Below are 18,169 nucleotides of genomic sequence, written 5' to 3' on the forward strand. Positions count from 1 at the left end.
CATTTTCACCTGAATGAATAGACAAATTATAACCCACCAGCTTTCCTCAAACTAACTCCCCTTTCTGGATCTATGTGTCACGAAATTGTACTCTTATTTCCCAATTTCCCTCAAATTGCCCAAACCAGAAACCAGAGAGATATCTTAAATTTATTTAATTTATTATACCCAAATCTAAGCAGTCATTTTGTCTTATGGAACCAATGCCCATATCTAATTCCACTGTCTTGATGCTTATTGCACCTTCAAAACATCCATCAATTATATCATTCCCGATCAGTCTCTTGGCTGGCTTGCTTCTTCCAGGAATATTCTCCTATAATCTTACTTGAAGATGCCAGAATTATATTTCTAAAACACTAAACTTGTTATGCATTACTTTGCTAAAAAGTTGCCCCTTCACATTCTAAGCCAGGTTCTTTGAAGTCATAGTTCTCGCCTAATTTTACAACTTCATCTCCCTAAAACTTAATGTCATCTCCAGCCATACTGAAATATGTGTAGTTTCCAGATCACAGTGTAGAATTTTAAGCCTCTCTTTTTCCACCTTAGCATATTCACCCCCTCACATTCATTCTATTGCCACTAATTTATGACTCAAATCAAACATCGCCTTCCATGACCCATCCCCATCCAATGTCCAACTTGTGTTTCCTTAACAAACTATATTATTGTGCATGGCCAAATATTCATTTAGATTATTTTTTCCATTTGCCTAAGTTGCCCTTAATGTTTTGATCTTGAGTCATTTTTTATTGTTCTAGATATCAAGTATGCATTTTTAATGAGTTAATTAATGAATAAACAAACACCTAACTTTTCTAAAAAATATATTGCTCTTATGATTGTATTTTCTCATGACGTGAGAGTATTTCTGCCTTTCATTAATTATTTTTATCAATTAGAAATATCGCCCCTGGAGCCAAAATAACTGGAAACAAACCACAGCTTTGTCATTGACTAGGTCTGTGACCCTGGTCAAGTTACATAGTCTTTCTATGCTTTAGTTTCCTTATGTATAGACTATGAATAATAAGCTAATAGGTGTAGTGTGTAAATCTGGGGTGAAAAACCTAGAACAGTAAATATTGAACGTTAATTATTATTTCTACATCCAATACTATTGCTAACAAAAAAGATGCTAAAAATGATTCTGTCCCCCAAATCCACATTTCATCCAATTTCAAAATACATATATCTAGTTATCTGATAAGTGCTTGTTCACAAAAACAAAAGGCTTATATGCATACCTAGAGCTAATGTCCATTTTTGAGCGGTTTCATTCAGAACTCTCTAATAAAAAGAAAAATTTTAAATATATCAAGTAATGAAGAATCTCACTGAGAATTTGCTCTCATGAAAAAGAGTTAGTGTTTCAGGATGTCTCCCAATTTCTTTAGTGACCACTTCTCAGAAAAATAATCTGATGAATATATGTTTTGAATAAATTTAATTAAAACTTATTATGGGATTCTCTGGTATTGTTTTGGGCAGATCGTTATGCCTATATGTGAGGTACAGAATGCTTAGAGAAAAATAATATAGATTTATAGTCATGGTTCTTAAATTTTTTGAGCCAATAAATAAGCAAATTACTTAATTGTACATTGTTAAACCCATGTAAATGATCACAGGTAATGATCATAATTTTCTCCCTATTAATATTTAGAATTAAATAGTATAATTGCTCAGGGATTCCTTTTGGAAATAAGAAGATGAGTTATAAACTCAGTTGCTTTCAAAGAGAAATACAGAACTTTAGAATCCAAGTTGAGGCAGGACACTTAATAACACTTTACAATTGACCATTGAATTACCTGAGGTATTTTACAGATATATAGACCAGAAAGAGGTCCATTGTTCAATCCTTAGGTAAGCTCAAATATTTTTAAAGTCTCAATCTTGAAAATGACTGTAGATGGCATATGATTTCTTAGAAATAAATTCTACTACAGAAAAGTATTATTTTCTCGAATCCAAAATCTGATATCTAGGCATTGTTTTGTTTTGCTCTTGGAAGAAAGCCAAATAGTCATAATATGGATGGTAATATAGCACCATAAACAGGCCATGCTGATGATCTTTGTATATGAAATGTGTATAACCAGTGACTTGCATACAAATGTTTGTTTCCAAATTTAATTAGAATAACTGGCATGCGGTGTACAGTCTTAAAGGTAGATACTCCTGAATACTGTTTTTGTCTAACCTCTTAGTAAGCGGCCACCTTCCATGTTTTGACCTGTCACTGTGTATATATAGTCAAGATATAAATTTCTCTAAGTATAAAATATCAGTGACCTTGACTTTTAACAAATGGCATTTAAAATATGAAATTTGCAGAATTAACGAAACCAACTATTAGATAAAAGATGAAGTGATCTTTTTAGAGAGTTATGCTATTAACTGTGTTAATGAGATAATATCAATGCTAATTTTGTAGAATTTTTAAAATCTTTCTGTTTTAAAAACAACAGTAGTGCTACTTGGTCTGGAATATGATTATTTTTTTTGAATGCCAGCAGATGAGTCCTTCATAATTTAACATTTTAATCATTTCAAGGTGATTTGCTTTAACTATGAGAAACCCTGTGTTGGCACTTTCCCCACATGTTTCCTAGGAATAATCGCATATTAGTTGCAATTTTCTCTGCAACGTAAGACTTAATTACACTAAAAAAAAAAAAAAAATTCTTCTTTTAAAAATAAAAAGGTGTAAAGTACCATAGGTATCCAGTTTGAACTAATACTAAGACTGGAAACTCATTACCCCTAAAAATGTCAGTTCTGATGAAGCATTTAAAAAAATTCCAAGAATCAAATTCAAAATGTCTTTACTAAGCTGTTTTATGGTAGTGTATACTATTGGAAATGTGATGAGTCTTCATGTAAAAATGCTGATTTGAATTAGATTTAGAATGTATGTCATCCTCAATTAGCCTTTCCTTCATCAAAATGATCTCACAAACACGGAGAATGAATCTTTATTTCCTCCTTTGCACATGGGAGGTCATTTGTCAGATTTAATATACTTCTACTTATGTCTTCCTACATGTTTGGAGTTCAAGATGGATGGCCACAGACTTCCAGAAAAAGTTACTAGTTTAACTTAAATTTAATTTTAACATAATGCCAAAACCATCAATATTAAGGCGGAAAACTAGAATAACATTTACTAAAATAATGTTATTTCCATTTGAAGGGAAAAAAACACTTTGTTGGTCTTTCCCCTCCTCCCATAAGGGCCAGTTTACATATCAGTAATTATCTAGGTAATCCGGGGCAAAAAACATTATATAGTGAACCTTTTTTTTTCCTTGAATTATTCAAATAGTTTTATGATCTAGACCTGAATTTATACTGTGAATTATATAAATTCAATCACTCACTTTATGGTTGTTTGTTTACATTCAATTAGTCTAAAAATGTATAAATTAGTATTGTATAGTTAGACAATTATGGTGACCTTATATATAATATAGGTATCAATTTAGTGATTATTAAGGCCATGAAAAATGCAATCTAAATAGACTGGTGGTATAAGATTCATATACTGAATGATTTCCCAAGGAACCCTCAATACATGGTTATGACTGCCTTGTAAAGAAATTTACGTATCCATTTATCAAAGGGCTATTTGCAAAGCTTAATATTCACGAGGCCAGTCCCTAAGGAATTGACCATTTAAGAGAATATATAGGTTCTTACATTTATAACTCAGAACTTTAATTCTGCTGTAGAACAATTATACCTTGGCAAACATTTAAAAATATCTCTCTTGGTTTGCTTGAAGGGTAAAGAATCACCTCCTTTTGCAAAGCTCATCTAAGACCTGGCATGTTCAACCTAATAGCATCTTTAAGGTGTAAATATACAGCAGGATAATAGGAAAGTCTTCATTTCCATTTTGGCAATAAGAATGCTGGCTGCAAAATTTTGTTTTGTATAGTAGCTACTACTCACTACTCATACGAGTAGTTAGAAAATAATGTATATGAAACATTTATCTCTATAACACCAATAAAAATTCACATAAAGTTTTAGGAAGTTACAACACAATACTTTGAAAAGATCAATGGAGGATTCAAAGGAAATAAAAATAAAAGACTGTTTACAGCAGTGGTTCCCAACATTTTTGGCACCAAGGACCAGCATACCTATGAGAATCTAATGCCTGATGATCTGAGGTGTAGCCGAGGCGGTGATGCTAGTGCTGGGGAGTGTCTCTAAATACAGATGAAGCTTCCCTTGCTCACACATTGCTCACCTCCTGCTGTGCGGCCCAGTTCCTAACAGGCCACAGACCAGTACCATTCTATGGCCCAGGGGTTTGGGGACCCCTGCTCTATAGGGATAGCAAAGTGGTAAATGGAACAGTACATATAGTCTTATGAATCTTCAAAAAAAGATGCTTTATAAATACAAAGGTAGGAACAAGTATTTATCTACAGGCATTTTCATATGGATTAGGATTATAATGTTGATAGTAATTGATTTTTAAAATTTCAGGTGAATTAGTTAGAAAAGACCCTAAAGCTTCTGCTCTAACAAGCAGTCTATTGAAACGATTGTATCTCCAGTTGCATTTTAAGTTTGTCCTTGAAGTTAATGAAAAAAAATGAACATTGTGCTATAATTTATATTTTAATGAAGTCATATTATTAATTCTATAATATACTACAATTTTCAGAAAGAATAATGGTAATAATTCTACGATTTAAATATTAAACTAGTTTATAGTTCTTTAGGTTTATCATTTACTAATTTTATACTCTAATCAATTTAGCCACATGCATCGGCTTAATAGATAAAAGTGTATTAGGTATATAAACATTACATTTTGGAAAGCAAAGGATCTATAATCCTGTAGTGAATGTTTCAATAGAGAATTAAAGATAAAATTAGAAGATAAATGATCTTGGTGTTCATTGTTTCTTGGATTTGATAAAAGTGTGTATGAATATAGCAATATAAAATGACATTGTATTTCTTTGATATTAATTTCAATAGAATTTCTTATTAATTAATTATATTATATAAAATAAAAATGCAGACTTCCTATATAATAGAAATTAAGGTTGATATATGCCACTAATTTTTTTTTAATAAAAATTTTCTGAGTCTTGTTCAATACTGCACTCATTTTGTAGCATTTCCGCTGTCATGGAATTTACATCATAATCGAGGGGAAAGGCAACTAACATAAAACAATTAAAATAATCAATAAATAACATAACTTCGGTTGTGTGAAGTGGGACCGTGAAAATAAAACATAACAAAGTAGACACTGGATGGCAAGAGGAGACAGAAAAGGCCTACATGGAGGTTAACATTAAGCTAAGACAAAGTAGTCAAGGACCAAAGGCATATAAATGCTGCTGAATGGCTTCCCCGATACAGGGGACTGAATTATAAAAGTTCTGAGAGCAAGGAGTTGGGTGCATAAGAGAGACAGTGTGGCCCGAAGAGATCATGAGAAAGAAGAGGATCAAACAGCAGTGATAACCACACCGACTCTTCTAACTTGCATTCAGTGTTTACTAGGTTCCAGCCACGGTTTTAGTGTTTAACATGCAGATTATGATGGGCCTTATGTCTAAGGTAAGACATTTAGTCTGAGATGAGAACAAGATATGTCTTTAAGGTTTTATGTCTTACTAGGTAAAATTTGCTATAAGCAGAGGAAATAGAGAAAAACATGGTTCAAGGGAGTGATTCTTTTTTAAAAGATGATTTATTTTAAAGTGTGTTTCCATGAAGATGGGGAAAATCTAGTGAAAAAAGTCATGATTCAGTTTCTTCATCATTAAAATAGTGAAAATAAAATCATGGTTTGCTGTGACAACTGAATAAATTTTGTGTCCTTGTGTATAATATCTGGCTTATAGAAAGTAATTAAATAGTAGCTAGTAGCTGCTAAGATGGTGATGAAGATGATGATGATGATGATGATGATGATGATGATGATAAAAGAGGGGAAGAAATATTCAAGGAGAAAAAGGAGGAAACTACTGTCATAAATCCTTGAGTAAAAGTAAGAGTACAATTTAGTGTCAGTATACATCTTTAGTCTGAATAGAAAGGAAGGCAAATATGGGTAAATATATCAAGAATTTGATAAAGTTGATCATGTAAAGCTGAGTTAGTGCTCACTCTCTCTTATTTTTTTTTAATTAAAATGCAATTTTTAGATTCAAAGATCCTATTGAAGCAAAGAATGAGATATTTGAGATGGAAAAAGAGGAAAATTTTGAACTAGGCATGTAACAGTGTTGGAAACTGATGTACCCGGGAAACAAAGCAAGACTGTCTGGCAATGTTGAACACTTTTGTGAAATTGTTATTAAAATATTTAAGGTTTATGCCTCTCTTTAGTAAAACTAAATATAATTGACTTAAGTGGCTGCAAAGATATTTAAAAGAATCCTCTTTTAGGGATGCAAAAAAAGTAAAAACAATCAATGAAAAAATTAAAAGGACAGATTATCGAAATTAGTCAAATAATCTTAAAATTCTTTCAGAATTATTTTCTCAAAGCATTTACTTTATTATTTATATCTTACTCTCTTACAAATCTATAGTATCAAAGTACAAAAATCTATTTTATAGCCTTAATAAAATGCATTTTGTTAGATAAAACAAAAATATTTCCATTGAATCTCTGTCTCTCAGATCTCAGAAATCAAAATCTACACAGAAGGTAATTCTGACTACTTCAATAACATAAACAAAATAAAGAATAGAAAAAATCAAGTATTATTATGCACTGATATCATCTCCAAATTAAACTACAAATGCAAAATGTTTAGTGTTAAGTTCCCAATATTTCTGACCTAAAAATATAATCACACACGGTGAAATGAATTTTGTCAGAGCTGCAAGCAAAAGAGATACTGAAACTTAAACTATATGATATACTATGAAGAATTTGGCCCTATCGAAAGATATGCCTAAAAAAAGAAATCACATAAGTAAAACAGAAAGTACTTATTTCTGATTGAACTAGGAAAATAAACAGATTAATTTAATGAATAACAAGTATAACATTTTCAAACAGTCACGGTTCACTCGAATTTGATTTCTGGTTTGGCAATATATGAATTATTATAAACAATTTGCAGAAGTGTGAGACATTAAAAATTCGGCTCGCAATGATGATAGTTAAAAAATTTGAATGAAATACATTTATCAAGTAATTTGTTAAAGATTCACTTTAGTCAATATACGAACGTATCATAGAAATTTATGGAAGTGATAATTAGAAATAAGAAGTGAGAGAGTGTTGCCAATAGCCTTCTTTTAAGATTAAGATAGTCAAAACCACAAAAGTAACAAAAATAATAATTTCCTCCTGTCTATCACCTATCTTTTTGGTCAATAATACTTTTCTAACATGTCCTCTTGTTTTCTACTGTGTTTAGGTTTCTCTAGAGAAGGATACTGGATCCAGATTTGAATAGAGAAGCAAAGCTAAGACCATCTTCCTGCACTTATCTCTTCTGGAAAACAAGATCATGGACAGGTGGAGGAAAAGTGGCCAGTGTTCCAATTATAGGTAACAGACTCGTGGTGTCAAGAGATGGTTGTGGCAAGGACAGGATAAGTGGCAGTTGCAATATCAGTGCTGGTGATAACTGGAGCATCTGTCCGATCTGTCTACCATAGAGTTAGCAAGGGATGCACAAATGCATTTCTTCTTTAGCCCTTCCAAAAATTGTAAGTATCCAAATATTTTGTGTTAAATTCCTTTCTGCCCAAAAGACATAGAGCTGTTTCAGTGTCGTTTCAATTACTGCAATGACACAATTGCTTTCCATTTTTAGTATGCTTTTTTAAAATCAATCATCTTGTCTATCGTATGGTAATGCTATAAAGTATATGACGTAGATGAAGAAAATGAGGCTAATTTTAAAAAGGGTCAGTTTGTATTCAACAGAATTTGTTGAATTTAAACCATATTGAGAAAACTCCCAGTAATTTATTTTAATCATTCTTAATGCATATGACAATCATCTTTGGTAGTTATTAGTGCAGCCATTTAACTGATATGGAAAAAGACTAAAGATGGTTAAGTCATTTCTCCAAAAGTAGCACAGCTGGTAAGTGGCATATGTGAAATTCGACCCCAGGTCTGTCTGTTCCGAAGGCCACACTTTTACCAATATAAAACAGAGACTACAGAGGAAGCCCGATTATGGAGGTGGGGGAAGAAAGAGAGTTGAGGAACAGGGAGTAAAATGGACGTTATATAGTGAAAAAGTCTGAATGTCTCGGTCTTACCCACTCAAATTCTAGTTCCAATACTTTCTACCTTTGCCATTTAGGTAATTTAAATATTAAGTCAATTACCACCTCTGAAAAAAAGCTAACTATTTCTGGAAGATCACTGCAACAGCTAAATAAAATAGCAAACGAGTATTTTCTGGATCAGAGAAGGAACACATTTTGGTTCCTTGTCCATCTCCTCACCTTCCAAGATCACACATTAGCAAACTAGTATGCATTTTTAACAATATAGGAGATATATGTATGTGTGTGTGTTACACACACACACACACATATATATATACACACACACACACACATACACACACACATATATTTAACTATATATATATATAGTTAAAATCAATGTATACATTGTTAAAACATGTCTTTTATCAAACTTATATTTGGTGTGTTTCTTATCTTTTTTTTTCAGAATCAACTCAATATTTATTAGCTTAACAAAATAATGTCCTAAACTTGAATAACCCATCTGATTGCAAAACATATACACTGCCCAAATAAAAAGAGTGGTGGTTGAGGGGATATATGAAAAAGGCATTTTTAACTTATCAAATCAAAGGCAGTTCTAAAAGAAAGCAAAAACTAAACACCAGTCATATAAATTTCACTGCAGATGAATAACCATGATAGAACCTTGGTATTATATGAACTATAAATTAATACCAAAGATGTTGTTATACTTTAATAATAAATAATCACAGACACTGAAATTAATAAAATCAAAAACAAATACATTGTCTCCATTCTAATTTCCAGTAAAAACTATAGATTTATAACTTATAGGTTATAACTTATAAAAGTTATAGATTATAATTACAATGCTAATAATTTTATGTCCATCAATTTTTCTGTGTCCATCCATCAGGGGTTCTGAAACCGCACAGGAAAGCTCAACAATACATTTGTGTAGCAGGGGTATTTTCTACAGGATTAATATATTCCAGAAAAAAATAGACCTAATGACATAAAAGGAGTATCAGCTTAAGACACAGAAAACTGTTTTCTAGTCCCCTGTCTTCTAAAGTAACTGTGTGATCCTAAAAGAATCACCTAATCTCTCTAGTTTTCATTTTAGTCATCTATACATTGAATTTACCAGACAAAATTTTATACAGTTTAATAGACCTAGCAAACATTTATTTTTAAATGCTATATACCTACCCATTTGATAGATTTCAAAATAGGTGAATAATTAAAATCTCACTGTACACAACTAATAAAGAAGTATTCCAGCATATAAAAATGTAATAATATGGAAATGTGGCAATAAGCAAATTTTCTTTATGATTGAAACTGCATACAGGTGATGAATCCTATATAATATTTTAATAGAACATATTTAATAATTCCTTTAAAATACTTTCTGCTTTTCAAAATCCAGATAAGAGAAATAAGCCGGTGAGCGTTGCAAATAAGAGAAAAACGAAGAGATGGAAAATCTCTCTGACCTGAGAAAAACTAGCAGAAGTCTTGAATTCATGTATTACTATCCATAATGCACCCTAGTCTGTGACAGTGACATATAAGTTGTAATTAAGAAAGGATCTTTAAGAGGAAAATGTATTGAATCCAGAATGCATTTTGTTTAGTAAATCTAAATGAAGGGGCAGTTGATTATCACGTCAAAAGCAGACATGTAGGTATACTACTCTGATTACCAACAAGTGAAACCTCTATAATGGACTCAGGAAAAAAAAATCTGTCTGAATAGAGTGAATATGGCAAATATTTAATTTTTATAAGATAACCCTTTTTCCAAGTAATTTCTATGGATAGTAAAACAGTGTAAAATTAAGACATATGTTACTGACTTAAGAGTTAATAAAGATAGAATCCACTAGAAGAATTAATATTCAAATGGCTACAGTGTCTCCAAGGCACTTGAATATCAAAAAGGAAGAGGAGATTTTATCGATCTGGGAAATGGCAGCAGGTTATGCTTATTGTATATAATAAAGACTATTGATTTTGTTAAGCAGAAAAATGGCACTTTAAAAAGCCCATTTCATATCTATTGCAACTGAATGGTACTTTCCACTGGTCCAGAAGTTTTCAGAATCATCTTTAATGGAGCAAAAAGTATAATTTGTCAGGAACATCCTTTATACCAACAGAATAAGAGTTCATTGCTATAATGAAGGTTTTCCTCTAATATCTAAATTGAAATTGCAATCTATTCAACTAAGTTAAAATTACAGGCAATGTTCTCCCAGCAATAAAAGTACTTCATATTAAGAACAATTTCTTCAGCTTACACCACCTAAGGTATTTGAGAGGGAAAGATTTGTTTCTAAGAAAATATGGATATGTTTGAAAGTTGATGATACTTGAAGAGAAAGCCAGTACACACTATTTCAGTAAGTTGTACTTATTTCAGTGAATATTGTCCTAAAGTGCTATAGGCTTAGGAGAAGTTGCAGCAATCTACCACTGAATCACTATTTATTGATGTTTCATAACATGCTAATGGAGGTGACAGAGCTTGCTATGACTTTTATACAATAAATTTGAAATAAGACTAATAATTTTTGTGTAGTTTTATAAGCTACTGAATATAATAGTACTCAATAGTATTAAAGTATTATATGGTCATTAGAAGGTACATATTTTGCTTTTATTTGTGCTTTATAATTCACAGATTTATTATGAAATAAGTTGTTGGTAGATGGGTTAGAATCCAAGAGTCACTTAATTCACCAGGTATATGGATTATCTCTGAGACTGATCTCAAATTCTTTCAGGAGAGAAGGCTCGATTACATTTTTCAGACTAATTGCTGGTAAAGTATGACCACATGGTTAATATGTACCCAAGAGAATATGAGAACTGACATATGCCAATCCAAGTCTAGGCCCCCAAAGATTTGCCTATGTACTTATCCGGTGCTATGTTCCCTTTTCAGCTGGCCACAATGAAATGGCCAAGGTAAAAGTGAAAGACAAATGTTGAAGATGGCATAACATTTTAAATTCACTATATTTGAACTATTATTTGTAAGAATAGCTATCATTATCTTGACTAATACAGAATTTTGTTCTTTAAATACTATATACATATATACATATATATATATGTATATATATATATACATATTTACACTTTAACTAGGATATTGCTGTAAAAACAATCCTAAATTATGGATGTTGATTGTATTATGCCTTGAAAGGCAGGCAGCAGACAACAAGGAAATAGAGTAGACTGGAAATTTTAAGGGATTTGCTATACTCTTGCATAACATTTGGTAAAACTGTTGTTAGCAACGGTTTGAAAGGAAGACAAGTGTTTACCCGGCCTGCAACTCTACAGGAAAATGTTGGAAAGAGCCAGAATGGTACTATGCATTGTTTTTACAAGTTGCTTTTAGCAGCATATTGCAAGAAAGAGATAACTCAAAAAAGAAACTGGCCAGGTTGCAAACACAAATAAAAAAGAATAGAGAACATTCAAAAAATTGGGAACTCCCAGGGTTGGAAAAACCAGCAGCTTCTGGATCCTAAACGGTAGGATAGAATCAAAAAATGTTTTAGAGCAACAAATCTCATAAGGAGGCATCAGCCTAAAAACAAACAAATAAAAAAGGATCCAGCTTTGAACAAAGATCAGGTGCTTAGTGAAAAGTTGGTACCTTCCCACTAAAGCTTATCGTTACTCATACTTTAAGAGGATGAGGTAACACAAAGAAGCAAGAAATAAAACAGACTAAGAACTAGGCCAAGGAAAAAGTCTGGAGTCCATTTACTGGTCCTAAAACTGCCCTGACACAAATAAATCAAATATCAGAGGAATTTTATATCCTAGACTCTGTCCTGATGAACAATGAAATGAACCTGGGATTCCCAAGGTTTCCTCAGAAGAAAGTAGACCCCGTGACCTCTATGGCCATCAAGAAGAACACATCCCAGTGCCACTTCAGATGTGGCCCTCAGAGGTAATGGATGAGACAGGGCTTCCCAAGGAGTGGGACTAGGGCACAAGAGAGGAAAAACTGGTAAGGGAGTTTATTCTAGAGGCAGAAACTGGGTACAATAAAGGAATTTTCTTCAGACAGGAGGCATCTTTATAATGCCTGTCCAATAGATTCTATTATGGCTATGGACCAGTAAAGGTTTTACATCTCTTATTCTTCCTTTTTTCTAAACTAAACCTGCGTGATTTAATGTGTGTGCGCTTCTATACCTTGTTCCTGTATTGTATATTGGGAGAGAAGTGGAGTGACTTACCTCATCTTCTTGTTGTTTATGCACTTCCATATAAACTAGAATTTATATAGTTTGTATGTTCCTTCAACCATGAGGAACTGTGGAGATCCAGGACTTTGAGCTGTATGCAGTTACTGGGTAAGTCACTCTGGATTGATTTCCTCAGAAAATAGGTGACCGCCTTTCTTTGGCTTGTTAGGTATGAACATGTGACTGACTTCCCCCTTAAAGAATATAAAAAAAAGTGATGGGCATTATAAAACCTTCTCCTACTACACTCTCCTCTAGTCTTTTTTCTGTCTGGTGGTTTGACCACTGGTAGGTGACTATTATGATTTGGAAGTCACAGTTAGATAAGGCAGAGCATCTCTCATCCTGGGTTTCTACATCATTTTGTGGGAAAGGGCCTCTCTACATTTACGCAGGATGTTACATGAGTGAGATAAACTGATATTTTTAGGCATTAAAGATTTATGGACCAGAATTTTTAGGCACTTAACATTAATATTTTCCATAATAATGTTTCTTGGTTCTCCCTCTATCGAAAAAACACTACTAACGACAGAAACAAAACTTTTAAAGAAAGATAATAAGACTCTAAGTTCAAAGCCTCTATCTGATAATTAAACCAACTCCAACTAAGAAAAAAAATAGAAAGAAAACTAATAGAAGTACTAAAATACTCAAAGAATGTCAAACATTTTTTGTATATGAAGGTGTACCTATGGTTCAAAATTTATGTGAAATGTTGAAATATGAAGAAAATATGATATATAAAAAGATTTACATTTTGGTTTTCTTTATAGTCTAATGTCTATCTCTATCTCTATAATACATGAGTAGATTTTCTTGCCCAAATTTTAAATTAAATTGTTTTCTCTTAGTTTGTTACTTCTAATTTAATTTTAGTATAATAATGCCTTTGCAATTTTGTGGAAACTTCATCTAAGAATTGATTTTATTGCATTCAAAGAAAGTGACTAATATTACCTGCTAAAATGTATTTCTTTAGACCTGCCCTGTTTAAATAGATGAGTTTCAGGATCACATCAGCGAAGTGATTTACAATCTCCCGACCTTCCACGGCAATTTGTAATTTTATATTACTTTATACTTTCTGCCATATATTATAGTTACTTTTATAGATCTCTTTATTAATATTATAAAGGCTCTTTGAATGTTTTCACTCTTTGTTCATCCTTTGTCCTATTATCTTCAAGCCTCTACAACATATTAAAATTAGAAGTTTTGTTTTGCTCAATAAAATAATCTACACTAAGAAACACATTTATTTCTTCACTTGGCCTCTGTCAGGTCCTGCATGGTACCAGAACGTGACTGAAGCTAAATCTTTCAGAATATAATGTCAGTACAAATCACAAAAGATAACTTCTGTATGATGATGGCTGCCCCACAGCCATCAACACATCTCACTTCTTGAGTTTTCTATGTAATGGAAAGTCTGCATCTCTGTTACTACTTGGCCCCCATTTCCCAGATTCGGCAGCCCCCAATCCCCTGCGGATCCGGTTGGTCTGAATTCCCACTTGGCCAAATGTAGTATGTAGAATGAAGGAATACTTCACTTTCCTAAAGGTCAGAATCATTTATAATCAATACAAATAATTCAAAATAATATTTGTGCATGTAAATATGAGCAAAATACACTTATTTTCCCTATTTCTAACGAATCTGACATTAGGGTAATTTTAGATATCAGTGCAGTTTTCAAGGAGTTACATAGCTAAAATAGACAAAATACAAAAAACTTTGAGTCTTCCCAGAAAAGCAGCACTGAAAGTAAACAAAAGAAGCAAAAAAATAGCTCCCATTTTTTCTAAAAAGATGCACTTAAAGTCGAATATGGTGGGATGTAAGAGAGGAAATTAACTTCTTTGAGGAACAGGGACTAAAAGAAAATATGTCTCTAAAGATCTTATGATATTATGGGGTATCACAAACATAACTTATGACTATTATATATAGAATACATATAGAATATATATGTAATTTTTTATATTATATAGTATAGTTTATACATTAAATGTATATCGGTATATTAATGTTTTCTAGACATGTCAGTAGAAACTGTAGGCATATATTTATTATGAACAGAGAAAAAATGAATATATTTTCCCTTTTATACCTCAGCATTCGACAAGTAGAAGTTTAAAAGGCAATAGCTACTTTTCTTTCTAAAATCCTTTCTATAATTAAGAAATAACTATGAATAGACCTCTTTTTAAAAGAAAACTCGTGAGGGAAGTAGATAAAGAAAGAGAGGCAGGAGAGGAAACTGGGGGTTATGAAGGGGAATTCATCACTCTGGCATCAATGTTAGTGGATGAAAGCAGTTGATCCCTTTCTGGGCTGCAAGAGAAAGAACATATTGTGCAATTATGTCCTGTGCTGAATATATTGTTGGCATTCAACCAATTAATAATAACAAGAATGAAAACAACTCTGTCTGCGATAAGAATAAGGCTTCCAATATTAGTCACAGTCTGCTTAGCTTTTGGTTGGCTTAGATAAATGTAGTAAAGACAAGAAAAACATCCCACTCCACAGTTTTTGGCTAATTTAATATCTTTGCTAAGTGCTTAGGTAGTACAGTGACAGACACAAAGAAAAATGCATGGATTGATTGCACTGATAGATAAATAGAGTCCATTTTAGCACAAAGAAAAACCCTTATAATTAGATGTGAATACCTGGTTTCTTGCCATCCATCACATATGCAAGTTTAGGAAAGTATTTTTGTAATGAATTAGAAATGAGTAATATTTCATAATACTCACGATGTATTATACACATCCTGCCATAAATGTCTCAGTCTGTACTGACAATCATAAGATTCAGAAATGGTTCAACTCTTTTCAAAGACCTTTCCTCATACTTCTCTGCCAAAACCTTTTGAACAACTTAGCATTTTTAAAACATTTGAGTCATCTAAATTTCAGAAATGTTTTGTAAAACTTTCCTGAGGCAACTACTGTAGTCCTATGTAAGTTCTTAGCAAATAGAAATCCAATAATAGGTCTTTAGTCCATAAACTGAGGAGCTACATACCACATATAACTGTTTTATGGCTCTATTTTAACCAAATAATAACACTAAGAAAATAAACTAATATAGCAATATGTGCATTTTAAGTGAAATATTTAGTGAATAAAGCAACAATTTATGTATTAGTTTATACTCAGACTCTAACACTGAACCCAGAGCAGAATCAAAATAATTATATAGTGTAGTCTCTAATTTTACAAGAAAAAACAAATATAAGGGGTGGGGTGAGGAAGAATGGAGGGAGAGGAGAAGAAGGAAGAAGGGAGAGAGAGGAAGGAAGGGAGGGAGGGAGAGAGAGAGAGAGAGATGGAGGAAAAGGGAAGAGAGAGAGAGGGAGGGGAAGACAGAGAGATTAAGAATTTACCGAGATTTTTCATTAATTCTATCCAGATTTGACAAGCATGAGAACTTTGATCAGATACACCAAGCATCCCAGAGAATAAAATGATGAATGAAGTAAAAATAAGGAACAGCCTATAGCCTAAAACAAATTTGAATTTTTATTACTATTTTGGAGTAGAAAGTAAATAACTTTAAAATCATGATATAAAAATAATCATCTCTGAGCTTATATAAAGGTAGAGCACAGGACTGGCCATCATTTCCAGCTCAACTTTCCCCTACAAAATAAGGAAAATCAGAGAGCAATTTTACCAAAAAAAGGTTCGTGTGTATCCTTTAAATATTCTTAGCCAAAGTTCCAAAGTAAATGAAGCTAAATGGCAATGATTATGATGATGAAAAGTAAAAAACAAATACAGTAGATTTTTTCTAGGAAAATTTACTTAATATAAATAAGACGATTTGTTTACTATCTTTTTTCCTTTAAGCTTCTAGTTACCATCAGAGCAATAAGGCAAGATTCTTGAACTCCTATTTTTTAAATGTTCATTTCTTATGAAGAATAGATAAGGAGAATTTACTTATTTTTATTCATTTTCATGAGGATTTGGAGGCACATTTAAAAGGTTAGTTTTAAAAGATTTTTATTTATAAATGTATCTTCATGTTTAGAAAATAACTTCTAAAATGACAGTAAAATAATTAATTAGCAGGTATATAAAATTATTAATGAATCTCAATTCCCTTAGGTCCTTAACTCCTTTCCTCAGGTAAGCCTTTGACAATAAAAATGAATAAAATACATTTGGACAATTAGAAAATAATGAAAAGCATTCAAGAATGACATTTGACAAAGGCAGATAAGGAAATATTGCACTGAAAAAAATGAGCATTTATAGATCAGCTGCCCCTGATGTGATATATCATAGATTATTAAGAAAATTATAAACCAGTATATTGAATCACTTGCAATTAGTTTGCGGACAAAAGGAAAATGGACTACACCTAATTAATAATGACAATGAAAGATGTTGATTTAACGGAAGATATTTATAAATTACAAAAAAGATAAAAACATATAAAACTAAGAAAATAGCTCTACATTTGTGATATACATATAAACCTAGCAAGAAAGCAATAGATATAATACTATTGAAAGAAAGTATACATTTAACAAAAAAGATAAATAAGTAAAAATCATATAACATAGAAAGAGCTATGAAAAAGATATGAACGCTGTGTGGCATGGAGTTAGTTGTAAAGGATAATGTTGATAACTGCAGCCACGACCTTTGGGATACCAGAGTAAAGTTTAGAATCCCAACTTGTTATTTACTAGCTGCAGGATTTAGGGCAAACTGCTTAATTTTTTGAGATTTAGTTTCCTCCTCTGATAAAGATACTAAGATTTGCATCAAGGGTCGATATAATAAGGTATTAAAAGGCTTAGCTCTTTAATATATTATAAGGAGATACTAATGTATGGTTTTGATTTAAACCAAAAGCGAGTAAGATTAACTTCTACTTTACTCATACATTCTTCGGATTATCTGTTCATTTTACAATTTCTTTTTCTGAGTTCTTCAATGTCAATGTTTCTGAAACATATCAGCCTAGATTAAATAAAGCATAACATTAAAAGGGGGCATAAAGATGGCCCAATAACTATCTTAATTTTTATGGTTAAATAATTGTAACTATTATAACCATTTTAAATATTATTTAAAATTGTATAACTTAAATTAGAAAGGCTGGAAAGGGTACTTTAAAATGTAATTAAAAATAACCTCTTCAAAATATTTTTTGTAAACTCGTCTTATTTATACGTATACCTTAACAGCTATTTCTTATGATGAAAATAAGATTTATTTTTAATTATATTCTTGATACTAGAAAGAAATTCCAATTCAACGGATAACACAGTCTTCTTCTAATCCTTTCTATGCACTAAAATTGGCCCTTATCAAATGATTATTTTTCTTCCTTTGCAATATATACTTTCTGGTTTTAAATTTGTATTTGTTTGTTTTAGGTTACATGATTTAGGAATAATATCTAAAAGTTCTTTGTGAAAAATTTACAGAGGAATGGAAAAAGCAAGATTACATTATTTTTGTTTTGTTTATAATAACATATTACATTAATCAAGGCTTTGTTCAGATAAATTGAAAGTGGTTCAATTTCCTCTTGTCAAGGAGAAAAATATAAATGTTGTACAATTTTATAATTGATTTTGCGATTCAAAAGGAGCTCTTTGGTAGAGATAATTTATC

The sequence above is a fragment of the Pteropus alecto genome, unplaced genomic scaffold, assembly GCF_000325575.1.
Source record: "Pteropus alecto unplaced genomic scaffold, ASM32557v1 scaffold72, whole genome shotgun sequence".
NCBI lineage: Eukaryota > Metazoa > Chordata > Mammalia > Chiroptera > Pteropodidae > Pteropus > Pteropus alecto.